Source organism: Trichechus manatus, unplaced genomic scaffold, assembly GCF_000243295.1.
Source record: "Trichechus manatus latirostris isolate Lorelei unplaced genomic scaffold, TriManLat1.0 scaffold00295, whole genome shotgun sequence".
NCBI classification, from domain to species: Eukaryota; Metazoa; Chordata; class Mammalia; order Sirenia; family Trichechidae; genus Trichechus; species Trichechus manatus.
The window spans coordinates 548,472-562,758 of record NW_004444231.1 but is presented as its reverse complement, the minus strand read 5'-3'; positions in this window follow the sequence as shown (position 1 = coordinate 562,758).

The window sequence follows — 14,287 nt, the reverse complement described above, 5'->3', positions numbered from 1 at the left end:
GTCTCATAGCATAGACTCCCTCACCTGCTGGAAGTCAGATACTAACTTGATTAGAAACTTAGTAAAACAAAACTGGTACTTGATTCCCTGATGGACCCTCCTCCCTGCACTTCCAGCTTTTTTTCCCACTCCCTTGCTCCCATTCCACATCCCCACTTCTTCCAGGTGTACTGGTCAGTGGCATCTTTGGCTTCTTTCTTGACTGTCTTAGTATTGAGCCATAAGATGCAAGTTCCCTTTTTACTCTGTAGTCTGATGTTGCCTCCAACGACCCCCCCACCTTTGTCCACTCCTGTCCTCTGCCTGGTAGGCCCTTTCTGCTCTGGGACAGGCCTTATGGGGACTCCAGGACTGCCCGGTGACCCAAGCAGCTCTCCTCTCATGGTCATCAACTCTTGAGGACTCTCTTCCCAGGTTCCAGACGTGTAAATCCACTCCCAGTGTTGTCTGATCCTGGAGAATGATGGATCACTAAGGGTGGTGGGTGTGTGGGCAGCAGAGGCTGCACTTCGTAGAGTTGGGATCCTCTGCTGGAGGTTGGCTCTTTTGCAAGAGAAAGGGAGACCCAGTTCTTAAGGGAGAGTCACTGGGTAAGAACCCAAGAGAACCAAACAGTCTAGCAGGACACTTTATCAAAAACAGTGCTTCCCTTCCCACTTCCAGAAAGCAGCCACTTTCAAGCAGTTTAGCTTATTTTGTGTCATCTCTATCACTGTAAATAACATGGTCTGGTCACTGCTTCTTGACTCTTCAATTTTACATGATCTATTGACTCCCAATCCTGAAATGGGAATTTAGATTTTTACTCCCATGGTGACCCTCCTCTCTCTTTACACCCTCTTCCATCCTCATCTTCCCTATGTAGGTTGCAGGTGACTTTGGCTGGGTCAGGAGGAGACAGTTTTCTAATTATTTACCCAGGCAAACATTACTCATGGCTGAGCCATGTAGTAAACTATACTTAATATTCCTTTTATTCATACCCTTCTACTTTCTGGGAATGGAATCATTGCCTGATGTTTTTATTTGCTTAGCATTCCATATACGTTTCACTAATTTGCACCCTAGGTCACTCCTAATTGTAAATTTCCTCTCCATGTCCCCAAATGTAGCAAAGTTTCCCATGTACCCTAGACAGCCCTGGTCCCTTTCTAGGCCTGCTACCCCCTCTGCTATCCGGCTCTTTATCCCTCATCTTCCTGCAGATTCCCTTCTCCCTTCTGTTTTCCAAAAAAAGGGTGCGTGGTAGATAAGCTATCTAAAATTTTTTAAAAAACTTAAAAAGTATTTTCTATTTTGAGACAATTGTAGACTCATATGCAGTTGTAAGAAATAATAAAGAGAGATTCTGTTTACATCTCACCCATTTTCCCTCCAATAGTAGCATCTTGCTTAGCTATATAGTCACAATATCAAAAGCAGGGTATCTTTTTCAGATGTCACCAGTCTCACATGCACTCATTTTTGTGTGTGCTTGTGTGCATATTTAGTTCTCCGCAATTTTATTGTATGTGTAGATTCATGTGACCACCACCACAATTAAGAAACAAAACAGTTCCATCGTAAGGATTCCTTGGGGGTGCTACCCTTTTATTGCCACAGCCACCTCTCTCCCTACTCTCTAAAACCCGTTGAAACCAAACCCACTGCCTTCCAGTCGATTCCAACTCAAGGGACTCTATAGCAACCCTATAGGACAGACTAGAACTGTTGCATATGGTTTCCAAGGCAACCACTCATCTGTTCTTCATCCCTGTAATTTTGTCATTTTGAGAATGTTATAGAAATGGAATGATACAGTATTTGGCCTTTTGAGATTGACTCTTTTCACTCAGTGTAATTCTCTGGAGCTTTATCTAGGTTGTTTCACGTATCAATAGTTCATTCCTTTAATTTCAGAGTAGTATTCCATGGTAGGAGCCCTGGTGGTGCAGTGGTTAAGAGTTTGACTGCTAACCGAAAGACTGGCAGTTTGAATCCACCAGCTGCTCCCTGGAAACCCTATGGGGCACTTCTACTCTTTCCTATAGGGTCACTATGAGTCAGGATCAACTGGACGGCAACGGGTTTGGTTTGGCTTTTATTCCATGGTAAGGGAGCCCTAGTAGCGTAATGGTTAAGTGCTCAGCTGCTAACCAAAAGGTTGGTAGTAGGAACCCACCTACTGTGGGAGGGTTCTGTAGGAGGGGATACCTGGCAATATTCTCCCTTAAAGATTATATAGCCTAGGAAACCTTATGGTGCAGTTGTATTCTGTCCTATATGGTTCCTATGAGTCAGAATCTACTCCAAGGCACACAGCAACATCAACAGCAACATTTCATGGAATAGATGTATCAAAGTTTTGTTTAACCTTTCATCCACTGAAGGACACTTGAGTTCTTTCCAGTTTTCGGCTATTCCAAATAAAGATACTATGAATAAGCATGTTATAAGTTTTTGTATGAGCATAAGTTTCATTTCTCTGGGATAAACGCCCTAGTGCAAATGTTAGGTTTAATGATAAGTGTGTGTTTAGTTTATAAGAAACTGCCATAGTCTTTTCCTGAGTGGCTGTACCATTTTACATTCCCACCAGCAACGAATGAGCAATCCAGTTTCTCCTCATCTTCACCAGTATTTGGTGTTATTACTATTTTTCGTTTTATCCATTCTGATAGGTATGTAGTGATAGCTCATTGTGGTTTTAATTTGCCTCTCCCTAATGACCAATGATGTTGAACATATTTTTATATTCATTGCCATTCACAATTCTTCTCAGTAAAATGTCTGCTCATGTCATTTACCCATTTTCTAACGGAATTGTTTAGTTTTTTTTTTGTTGTTGAATTTTGAGAGTTGGGATGGAGGAGACAGCTGAATAAGAGCCAGGAGGCCAGTTGTAGTTGGGGTGACTCACTCTCTGGGATCAGTTTATTGATAGGTTGACCTTGGTAGAGCCAGTCCAAGAGAACGTGTCTTTTTCTCTGCAAAGCCTCACTCCTAGCCTTCCTGGGGCACAGAGATGGCCTTCATTTGCTGAAGCTGAAAAGCCTGTTGGGCAGGGATGGCCCTGGAAGTGGCCCATCACATGCGGATCTGCTAAATATGAGTGAAAAAAGACTGCTCCTCCAATTCCACAATCATAGTACAAGATTTTTAACACCTGGCTCTCAAAAATTGATAGAACAGCTGAACAAACTATCAATAAAGACAGAGAATCTGAAAAACACTACCAATCACCTTGATCTAAGTGTCATTTATACACCATTCCATCCAATGATTGAAGAATATACATTCTTTTCCAGTGCATAAGGTAGATGGGCCATATACTGTGCTAGAAAACACATCTCAATAAATTCAAAAGAGTCAAAATCAAAAGGCTGTATTCTCTGACTACAGTATAATTAAATAAAAGAAATTAATACCCATAGGAAATATCTGGAGACTCAAATATCTGGATATTTAATCAACATATTTTTTCTTTTTAATAATATTTTAGTGTGTTTAAGGTGAAAGTTTACACAGCAAAGTAAGTTCCCATTTAATAATTTCTACACAAAATTTTCAGTAATATTGGTTATATTTTTCACAATGTGTCATTATTCTCATTCAATTCATTCTTGTTATACAATTCCCTGTTCTCTAGTTTCCCTGACCCCTAACTTTCTTGTCTTTGCTTTAGAGTAATTTTTGACTATTTGCTTACAGTCAGATGATTTTTTTTAAAGGAGCTATAACTCACAGGTGATATTCTTTATGAGTCAATCTATTATTTAGCTAAAAGGTGACAGGAGAGGATAATTTTAAGCTTTAAAGAGTATCTTAGGGCAATAGTGTCAGGGAGTCCTCTAGTCTCAACCGATCCAATAAGTCTGGATTTTATAAGAATTTGAGTTCTCTTCCACACTTTTCTCTTGTCTACCAGGATCCATCTATTGTGGCCCTGATCAGAATGGTCAGTAGTGGTAGCTGGGTACCATCTAGTTCTTCTGGTCTCAGGGTAGATGAGGCCATGGTTCGTGTAGTAAACAACATATTTCTGTGTATTTCATGGGTCAAAGACAAAATCACATGGGAAGTTACAAAGCACATTCAATTGAATGATGACAAAAATACAACATACAGCATGTGTGGAATGCAGCTAAAGTAGTGATGTGAAGGAACCTTAAAGCTTTAAGTACTTAGATTAGAAAAGAAGAAAGATCTAAAATCAGTGTCTTAGTCATCTAGTGGTGCTATAACAGAAATACCACAAGTGGACGGCTTTAACAAAGAGAAATTTATTTTTGTTCACAGTAAAGTAGGCTAAAAGTCCAAATTCAGGGCGTCAGCTCCAGGGGAAGGCTTTCTCTCTCTGTCAGATCTGGAGGAAGGTCCCTGTCACCATCAATCTTCCCCTGGACTAAGAGCTTCTCTGCGCGGGAACCACAGGTCCAAAGGACACACTATTCTCCCAGCACTGCTTTCTTAGTGATATGAAGTCCCTAACTCTCTGCTTGCTTCCCTTTCATCTCTTGTAAGATAAAAGGTGGTGCAGGCCAAACTCCAGGGAAACTCTCTTTACATTGGATCAGGGATGTGAGTTTAGTAAAAGTGTTACAATACCACCCTAATCTTCTGTAACATAAAATTACAATCACAAAACGGAGGACAACCACACAATACTGGGAATCGTGGCCCAGCCAAATTGATACACACATTTTTTAGGCGACATAATTCAATCCATGACAATCAGTGACCTAAGTTCAACCTTGAGGAATTAGAAGAAGAAAAACAAAATAAACTCAAAGTAAGTAAAAGGAAAAAACCTTAAAGATAAGAGCAGAAATCAACTAAATGGAAAACAGACAGCAATAGAGAAAATTAACAAAGCCAAAAAAATTGGTTCTTGGTCAAGAAGAAAAGAACAAAAACCACCAGTATCAGGAATAAAAAAGGGATTATCACCAGATTCTATAGACATTTAAAGGAGAATAAGAGAACAATATGATTTTTATACCAAAAAATTAACAGCTGAGATGAAATGGATAAATTTGTTGAAAATTAAAAGTTAACAAAATTGATACAAGAAGAAACAAAATCTCAATGTCCCTGTAGCTACTAAAGAAATTGCATTTATATAATCACTACCCTTCCAAAAGAAAGAATTCCAGGGCAGATTATTTCACTGATGAATTCAATCAAACATTCAAGGAATAAATAATACCTATTTTACTCAAAAATTTTCAGAAAATAGGGGAGAAGGGAACTCTATCCAACTTGTTTTAGGAGACCAGCATAATTCCCAAAAAGACATTACCAAAAAAAAAAGTAGGAGAAATAAAGTTATAGACTACTACCACTTATGACAATAGACCCAAGTCTTTAACAAAATATTAATAAAACAGACTAACAGAATACAAGGTTAATATAAAAAAAAATTATATTCTTATATATAAGCAACTAACTATAGGAATAAAATAAAAAGTTGTTCTATGTGCCAATAAACATAAATTGCATAGGAATGAATCTTACAAAAGATGTCTGTCATGGATTGAATTGTGTCCCCAAAAAAACATGTGTATCAATTTGGCTAGGCCATGATTCTCAGTACTGTGTGATTGTCCACCATTTTGTCATCTGATGTGATGTCATCTGATGTGATTTTCCTATGTGTTGTAAATCCTACCTCTATGATGTTAATGAGGTGGGGTAGGCAGCAGCTATGTTAACGAGGCAAGACTCAGTCTACAAGATTTGATTGTGTCTTGAGCCAATCTCTTTTGAGATATAAAAGGGAGAAGCGACTAGAGGGACGGGGACCTCATACCACCAAGAAAGCAGTGCTGGGAGCAGAGCGCGTGCTTTGGACCCGAGGTTCCTGCACAGAGAAGCTCCTAGTCCAGGGGAAGATTGATGACAGAGCCAACAGAGAATACCTTCCCCGGAGCTGACACCCTGAATTTGGACTTCTAGCCTACTAAACTGTGAGACAATAAACTTCTATTGGTTAAAGCCATCCACTTGTGGTATTTCTGTTACCGCAGCACTAGATGACTAAGGGAGTGCCCAAGACCTCTGAAAACCAAAACACTGGAAACCACAAAACACTGCTGAAATTTAAAAAAATCCAAGTAAATGCACACCATGTTTATGGATGGCAAGACTGAATATTGTTAAGATGACAATTCTTCCCAAACTGATCTACAGATTCAAAAAAATCCCATTCAAAATTTTAGGAGGCTTTTTCGTAGAAATCGAAGAGCTGATTTTATAATATATATATATGAAAACATAAAGGGTCTAGAATAACGAGAGAAAAAGATGAAGAAAATTAGAGGACTTGTTTTACCTGATCAAGATGTTCTATAAAGTTAGAGTAATTGTTGTGGATTGAATTGTGTTCCTCAAAAATTTGTGTTGTAAATCCTAACCCGTACAATAGCAGGTTTTCTTTATTAAGAGGCCATATTAGTGTAGCGTGAGTTTTAAGCCAATCACTTTTGAGATATAAAAAGAGCAGATTATGACAGAGAAGAGACAAGAGATGGGGAAGACAGATGCCATGCACATGAAAATCATCAAGGAGCCAAGGAATAGAGGCTGAAGAGAGAAAGACCTTCCCCAGAGCCAAAAAAGAAGGAAAGCATTCCCCTAGAGCCAGCACCCTGAATTTGGACTTCTAAACCTCCCGAACTGTGAGAAAATAATGTTCTGTTTGTTAAAGCTACCCACTTGTGTTATTTCTGTTATAGCAGCACTAGATAAAGAAGACAGTAATCAATATAGTCTGGTATTGACAAAAAGAATATAATTTAATGGAACAGAATAGAGAATCCAAAAATGGACCCACACACAAATGGTCAGTTGAATTTGGCAAAGGTGTCAATGCAATTCAATGGGAAAGGGAAGTTTTTTCAACAAGTAGTGATCAGCCATATATCTGTATGGGGGGGGGGGAAGGACATCGACCCTTACTTCACACCATACACAAAATTATCTCAAAATGGATTACAGACCTAAATGTAACACCTGAAACTATAAAACTTCTAAATATAAACGTAGAAGAAAATCTTTGTGACCTTACGTTAGGCAAAGATTTCTTAGAATAAAAAAGCATGAACCATAAAAGTAAGAATCGGTAATTTAACTTCATCAAAATTAAAAACTTCTGCTCTTCAAAAAACACCATTAAAAAACCAAAACGGCAAGCCACAGATTGGGAGGAAATATTTGCAACACACATACCAGACAAAGGACTTGTATCCAGCATATATAAAGTACAGCTACAACTCAATAATAAGAAGACAAAAAACCCAATTACAAATGGTCAAAAAAGTTTGAGCAAAAAATTCACAAAAGAAGATATACGAATGGCCAGTAGGCACATGAAAAGATATTCAACATCATTAGTCATCAGGAAGATGCAAATTGAAACCATAAGAAGATGCTATTATATACCCATCCTCGACAACACTTGGTATGGCCAGGCTAAAATTAAAAAGCCTGGCCACACCAAGTGTTGGCAGCGACGTGAAGCAACCGGAACTTCATTCACACTGGTAGGAATGTAAAAATGGTGCAACCATTTTGGTGAAGAGTTCGACAGTTCTTAAAATGTTAAGTATATACCTGCTTTATGACTCATCCATTCCAAATCTAGCTACTTCCCCAAGAAAAAAGAAAACATATGTCTACACAAAGCAACTTTATTTGTATTATCCAAAAACTGGAAACAATACAAGTACCCATCAATATGTGAATGGATAATGTTCCAAAATGCCTCTCTTGATATCTTTCAACAAACCCTACTTGAAACTTCTGACTTCATTTCGGTCCTTTGTCAAATACGGAGAGGGGAGAGGCAGGGGAATTGGGGGTATGGTCCAGGAGAGCAGGAGGGAGGGAGAGATGCAGGTGGGAGGGAGAGAAGCTGGTGGGCAAAACTGGAGTGAAGGGAGAGAGGAGAGATGACACAGAAGAAGGGCAGGGCAGAACCTGGAACTCGCTCTGGGCACCGCAGATGAGGGGATGGGAGGTTCGTTGGGTGTCGGCGGACCTGGGATTAATTTCGGAAGGCAAGACGCAGGTCAGGTTGTGTCTCTACAAGCGCATGAAGTCGCAGCGCCGGCTGCCGAGAACTCCTGCGCCGCAAAGCAGAGTCAGCTGCAGCTGCTTAGCGGAAACGCGGCTTCCTCTCTGAGCGCGCAGCCGGGAGCTCTGCGCGGTATTTGTACCCCACGCTGGCATGAGCGCGTCCCTTTCTGCCTGCGTCCGGCAACCAGAAGACCCTGTTCCCCAAGTTCTTAGTTTATGCCTTTTGAGGGATGTAGTTTTTGAAACTCACTCTGTTAATCAACCTCCAACTCCTTCACCTTTCCCACCTCCCCTGCAGGCGATTCTGTCGACCGCGTTATCCTTTAAACTCACCTTGGCTATCTGGTGACATTGACTACCAAGCAGCCCATGTCCAAAATGTATCTCCTGATTCCAAGAAGGTGGTGTCGGCTTACGCTGCGGCCACTTGGCTACGGGGGAAAGAGGGACTCGGTTCTTAGAGCACGCACTCAACTTTCGTGGGGAGCCTCTTGGGCCCTGTGTCTGCTCAGGCCTTGGCCGCTCCTCCCCACTTCACTAAGCAGAAACCAAAAAGCTTTAGAGCTCTGCTTCTTTGACATACACATTTTATTTAAGTGTGGGAGGGAGATAATCTTGTTTGAAAATCATATGTACAGAATCACTATCGTGGTGTTTTTGAAACTAAAAGGTAATATTTCTTAGATCAATTAATTATATAATTGTTTTCCTGAGCAAAACCATTTTGATTAACACGAGAAATTCGCTAAACAAAAAAAGCAACGAATAATAGAATCCATATATATATATATATTTTTAAGAGTAAAATTTAAAAGATCATTGTGTTACTTTCCTAGCGTGGCCATAACAAATTAGCACAAACTTGGGGACTTAAACCAACAGAAATTTACTCTTTCACAGTTCTGGAGAGCAGAAGTCCAGAGTCAAGTGTTGGTGGGGCCAGCTCCCTGTGAAGGCTCTGGGGGCGAATCCTTCCTTGCCTCTTCCAGGTTCTGGTGGCTCCAGGTGTTGCTTGGCTTGTCCCATTTCTACCAGTCTTCACATGGCCTTCTCCCCTGTGTCTCTGTATTCTCCTCTTCTCTCGTCTCATACATACACTAGTCTTGGACCTAGGGCCCACCCTAATCCAGGATGATCTCGTCTGAAGATCCTTGACTTCATTACATCTGCAAAGGCCCTTATCCCAAACTAAGGTCATATTCTGAGGTTCCGGATAGACATATCGTGTGGGGGGACATCATTCAACCCACTACAATCATTAAATAAGAATTTGTGTTTATAGAAATGCAATTAAAAAATCCTGTCCTATAAAAAGGCAAGAAATAGTTAAAGAACTTTTTTGAGGGATATGTAAATAAATTGAGATTTTAATTTTTAGTTTGCAGAAGGAATGCACACAGGAGCATAAAATCATTAGTAACCTCGTATTCAGAACTTTGTTTGAACAGATTGACAATTGTTTACATTCAGAGCATTAGCCCTTTAGCTGCCCAAAATTATTTCTAATAAGAATTTGGATGTAATAAACAATGAAGTGGAAACGCTTGGTTTCACTCTATTGCCCTCTCTTACCCTTGAATCAGTTTAAAAGCAGTTTATATTGGATTCCAAAAATACTGTATCTATTATTTTACTATTCAAATCCCAAAGAAATAAGGTAGTATGTGTTATAGATTTAAAAACATATAACAAATATATTGAATTAAAATATATAATTTTGTGTGGATTAGTTTTCCAATTTTGTGAAAGAGTAACTATAATGTTATCCTTCCATTAAGTTGCTAGAGATGTTTCTTGCAATCAATTTGTTTGGAGTTATTTGTTAGAAAGATTAAAAAATACAATAGTAATTTTTTTTTAAAATTGTGCCTTAGGTGAAAGGTTACAGAGCAAATTAGCTTGTCTTTAAACAGTTAATACACAAATTGTTTTGTGACATTGGTTGCCAACCCTGTGATGTGTCAACACTCCCCCCTTCTTCACTACAGTTTCCCTGTTTCCATTGGTCTAGTTTTCCTGTCCCTTCCTGCCTTCCCATCTTTGCTTTTGGGCTGGTGTGCCCATTAGTCTCATATACAAGATTGAACTATGAAGCACGTTCCTCACGTGTGTTATCGTTGTACTTATTAAAAGCAAAAAACAAAAAAAACCAACAAAACCTATTGCCATTGAGTCTGACTCATAGTGACCCTATAGGACAGAGAAGAATTACTCATAGGGTTTTCAAGGAGCAGGTGGTGAATTTGAACTACCAACCTTTTGGTTAGCAGCCATGGCTCTTAACCACTGCACCACCACGGATCCTGTCTAATCTTTGGCTGAAGGGTGAAGCTCAGGAGTGACTTCAGTACTGAGTTAAAAGAGTATATGGGAGCCATACCCTCGGGGTTTCTCCAGTCACTGTCGGAGCAGCAAGCCTTGTCTTTTTTTTTTTTTTTTTTGTGAATTTGAATTTTGTTCTACATTTTTCTCCTGCTCTGTCTGGGACCCTATTAGTTATTTTTTCTATCCTGATTTTTCTCTGAGCTCTGTGTTATTGAAATGCCAAACGCCCTAGGTTTGTATTCTTCTTGCTTTATTTTGTATATGCCTATGTGTCACATGCAACTTTCCCCTATGTTCAGAAATACCAAAAAGTATTGAAGGAGTCTCTTTAATTTTTTTTTACAAGAACATTTACCATTGTGTGTGAGTAACGTGCTGGAGGAGAAAGCAGCAAAGCTGCACATGTTGTCCCCCAATCTCTGCCTGTGGAATGCTTCCCTATGGAATCAAATGAAGATATTATTTTTCCCTCCAAGGATTGTTGTCAAAGATCGTCATCCTGAGCACCCGGTACCTGAAGCCTGACTTTCAATGAGGCGGTGAGGAAGTGATACAGTATGATTCTCACATTTGGCAAACATTATTGACAACCTCTGGTGAAAGTTGTGAGGTTGACTTTGACCTGAGTTTTATGAATTTTATGAGGAAACTTCCCTGATGGTCTCCTCCTGCCATCAGGATGCTGGAGTCACCTGGGCTGTTAGCTCCTCTGAGATATTTCCTGGTCTCTGAAATGGGGAGAACATTCTCCTCCTTCAGCACCCTCAGGAGCTGCTCTGAGGACAAGATCTGCCTTTGGAGGTAAAGGCCTGGGGCAATGAAAACCACAGGGATGTTTTCTTTAGAGGACCCTGGCTCCAGAATCCTGGTTGCTTACCAGGGGACTCTGAGATCCAGTCCAGTTGGCTCTGGCACCAGGTGGAGGGTTCAGAGATCTCCAGGGTGCTCTCTTGCGCACATGCTAGTCCTCCTAAGGGGAGACAGTGAAAGGTTAGGTTTGATCTGAGTCACCATGAGTCAGGGATCTGGTCTTACTCATTTTAGTCATTGTTACCAGCATATTTACCCCTTACTTGCTGTGTGATCACACACAAGGTAATTAATTGTAAGTTTCATCTGTAAAGTAGGATTAATTACTCCACGATTTAAATAAAATAATGCGTATAAGGTCATCAGCAAAATTCCTGACACATAGTAAGTGTTCAACACATGTTTGCTTCGATTTTATCCCTGATATAAAATTATAAGACCCTTCAATATTCTCTGATTATTTTCCACTTTAAGCAGGCATTACTACAAAACAATAAACATCTTTTCACTTTGGATAAACATAATGTATCTTTACAATCAATTAGAAAAGATAAACATTGAAACAAACAATTGAAATTGGTCAAAAGATAGGGATATAATTTTTTTGAAGGTTTGTATATGGTCTCTAATAAATAAAACTCACAAATTAAGTAACACAACAAAATAACAACAGAAGCCCCAGAATCTGTAAAATGGCCTGACATTGGCAAATACACCTCCATTTCTTCCTTCTTATCTCCTTTTTTGCCTGTAACATAAGAAGGTTATCCATGTTTTCGGATTGAGTGAGGCAGGCACACTTGTAAATATAAATGCACGTAGTAACACAAGAAAGCTGGTTGGTCTATGTATCAATATACCAGAAAATATGCAAATACTTATAATCTTTAACCTAGTAATTCCACTGCTGCATACATGGTCAAAACATTTGCAAAAAATAATTTAGACACAATTGGCCATCAGAGTGTTATTTCGAATAATATGAAAAAGAAATTACACACACACGCATAAAAGTCAATTTAAAAAAGTCAATATATACTTTATGCTAAATTCCATTCAATTAAATGAATGGGTCACTAAAATCAAGTTTTGAAGGATAAAACATGATATGGGAAATGCTTGGGAAGTAACAGTAGAGGAAATGGCAGTGTAAAAATCTAAGTTTGTTGTTTGATCCTGATATTTCGGAATTATATTTTGTTCGTATACTCTGGTGGCGTTGTGGTTAAGTGCTATGACTGCTAACCAAAAGGTCGGCAGTTCGAATCCATCACGTGCTCCTTGGAAACTCTATGGGGCAGCTCTACTCTGTTCTTTAGGGTTGCTATGAGTTGGAATCAACTCGATGGCAACGGATTATATATATGTATATCTACATACACACACTCCGAGTACGATGATTAATGTTACGTGTCAACTTGGCTAGGCTATGATTCTCAGTGGTTTGGCAGACTCTATGCTATCACCTTCCATTTTGTGATCTCATGTGAGCAGCCAATGAGTTGGAAGGGAAGTTTCCTGGGGGTGGGGCCTGCATCCAGTATTTACATGGATGTTCTGGTAAAACTTGCTTTTTTTTGATTCTGCAGTCTTCTCATTGCTTGACCTTCAGTTCTTGAGATGTGAGGTGATTTCAGCCTGTGGCCTGCAAATTTTGGGCTCATCAGTTCCCGCAATCACATGAGCCAGCAGAAGCCTTCAGCCTGCTGTCTGATCCCCAGATTTGGGACTTGCCAGCCCCCTGCGATGGCATGAGTCATTTCCTCACATTTGCACGAGCCACTTCCTTGAAGTAAATTTCTCTCTCTATATATATCTATATATGCTTCACTGGTTTTGCTCCTCTAGAGAACCCGGAATAAGACACTGAGTCATAGCAGATGAATGTTGACTTCTTTCTTTGTAAATTTTTAAAATTTTCTATTGTAAGAATGGTGTAGCAGTGTCAGACCTCCTCATCTAACTTCACGTGTGGGAGAGACAATCACCATCATCATCAGCCCAAGGCTGATTCCTATGAGGTGGAGGTCAGATATACCTCCACCCTCCAGTCTTTTTACCAGTTCTGACACAAGCCGTCCCTCCCATGGCACTCTCTGCTTCTTTGCTATGCTTGATAATTCGTTACAATGGCCACACAGAACTCACAGACCATACTCACAGTTATAGGGTTTATTAGAGTAATAACAGGTACAACTCAGGATACAGTTCTTCAATCAGGACAGCTTCTGCAGGCAGGCCTCTGCCATCGGGCTGTGCTCGGGCCTGGGCCCTTGTGCTTGGTCTCCAGAGGACAGGCTCCTATCAGTCCCCTGAGGACAAGCTCTTCTCGGCCTCCTGAAGACAGGCTCCTTTGTCTCCCTCAGGTCAGGTCTCCTCTCTTGGCCCTCTGCCCTTGGCCTGGACTCTGCCCTGCTTGGGCAAGTATTACAAAGCTCTTTTAGTTCTGTCAATAAGTGCCCAGAGGCACCCCACTCCACCAGCAAGACTTCTGCCTGAAGGAACTCAGATCTCTTGCTCCATGGATTGTCATGCCCACTGTAGCTGTTTCGGGAAGCCCACCACAGCCATCTCGTGTTGGACTTAGTTTTGCTGCTGCCATTTCTCTGCTGCTGGACTCTGCCGTGGTTGCTGCTACTTCTCACCATCTTGTGCCGTCTCTGGTGTTACAGCTCTCTCTGTCTCCTGGCTCTAGGAAGTTCTCAGCACAGGGACTCCTGGGTCCAAAAGACATACTCTACTCCAGGCTCTTCTTCTTGGTGGTAGTGAGGTTCCCCCCTCTCGCCTCTGGGAAGAGCTCATTTTTATGTATTTATTTTTTTATTTTGTCATCGTACTTTAAGTGAAAGTTTACAGTTCAAGTTAGCCTCTCATACAAAAATTTATACATTGTTATGAGTGCCTAATTGCTCTCCCTATACTGTGACAGCACACTCCTCCTTTCCACCCCTGATTTCCAGTGTCCATTCAACCAGCTCCTGACCCTCTCTGCCTTCTCATCTCACCTCTGGACAGGAGCTGCCCATTTAGTCTCATGTATCTACTTGAGCTAAGAAGCACACTTGTCACGAGTATCATCGTATGTCCCACAGCC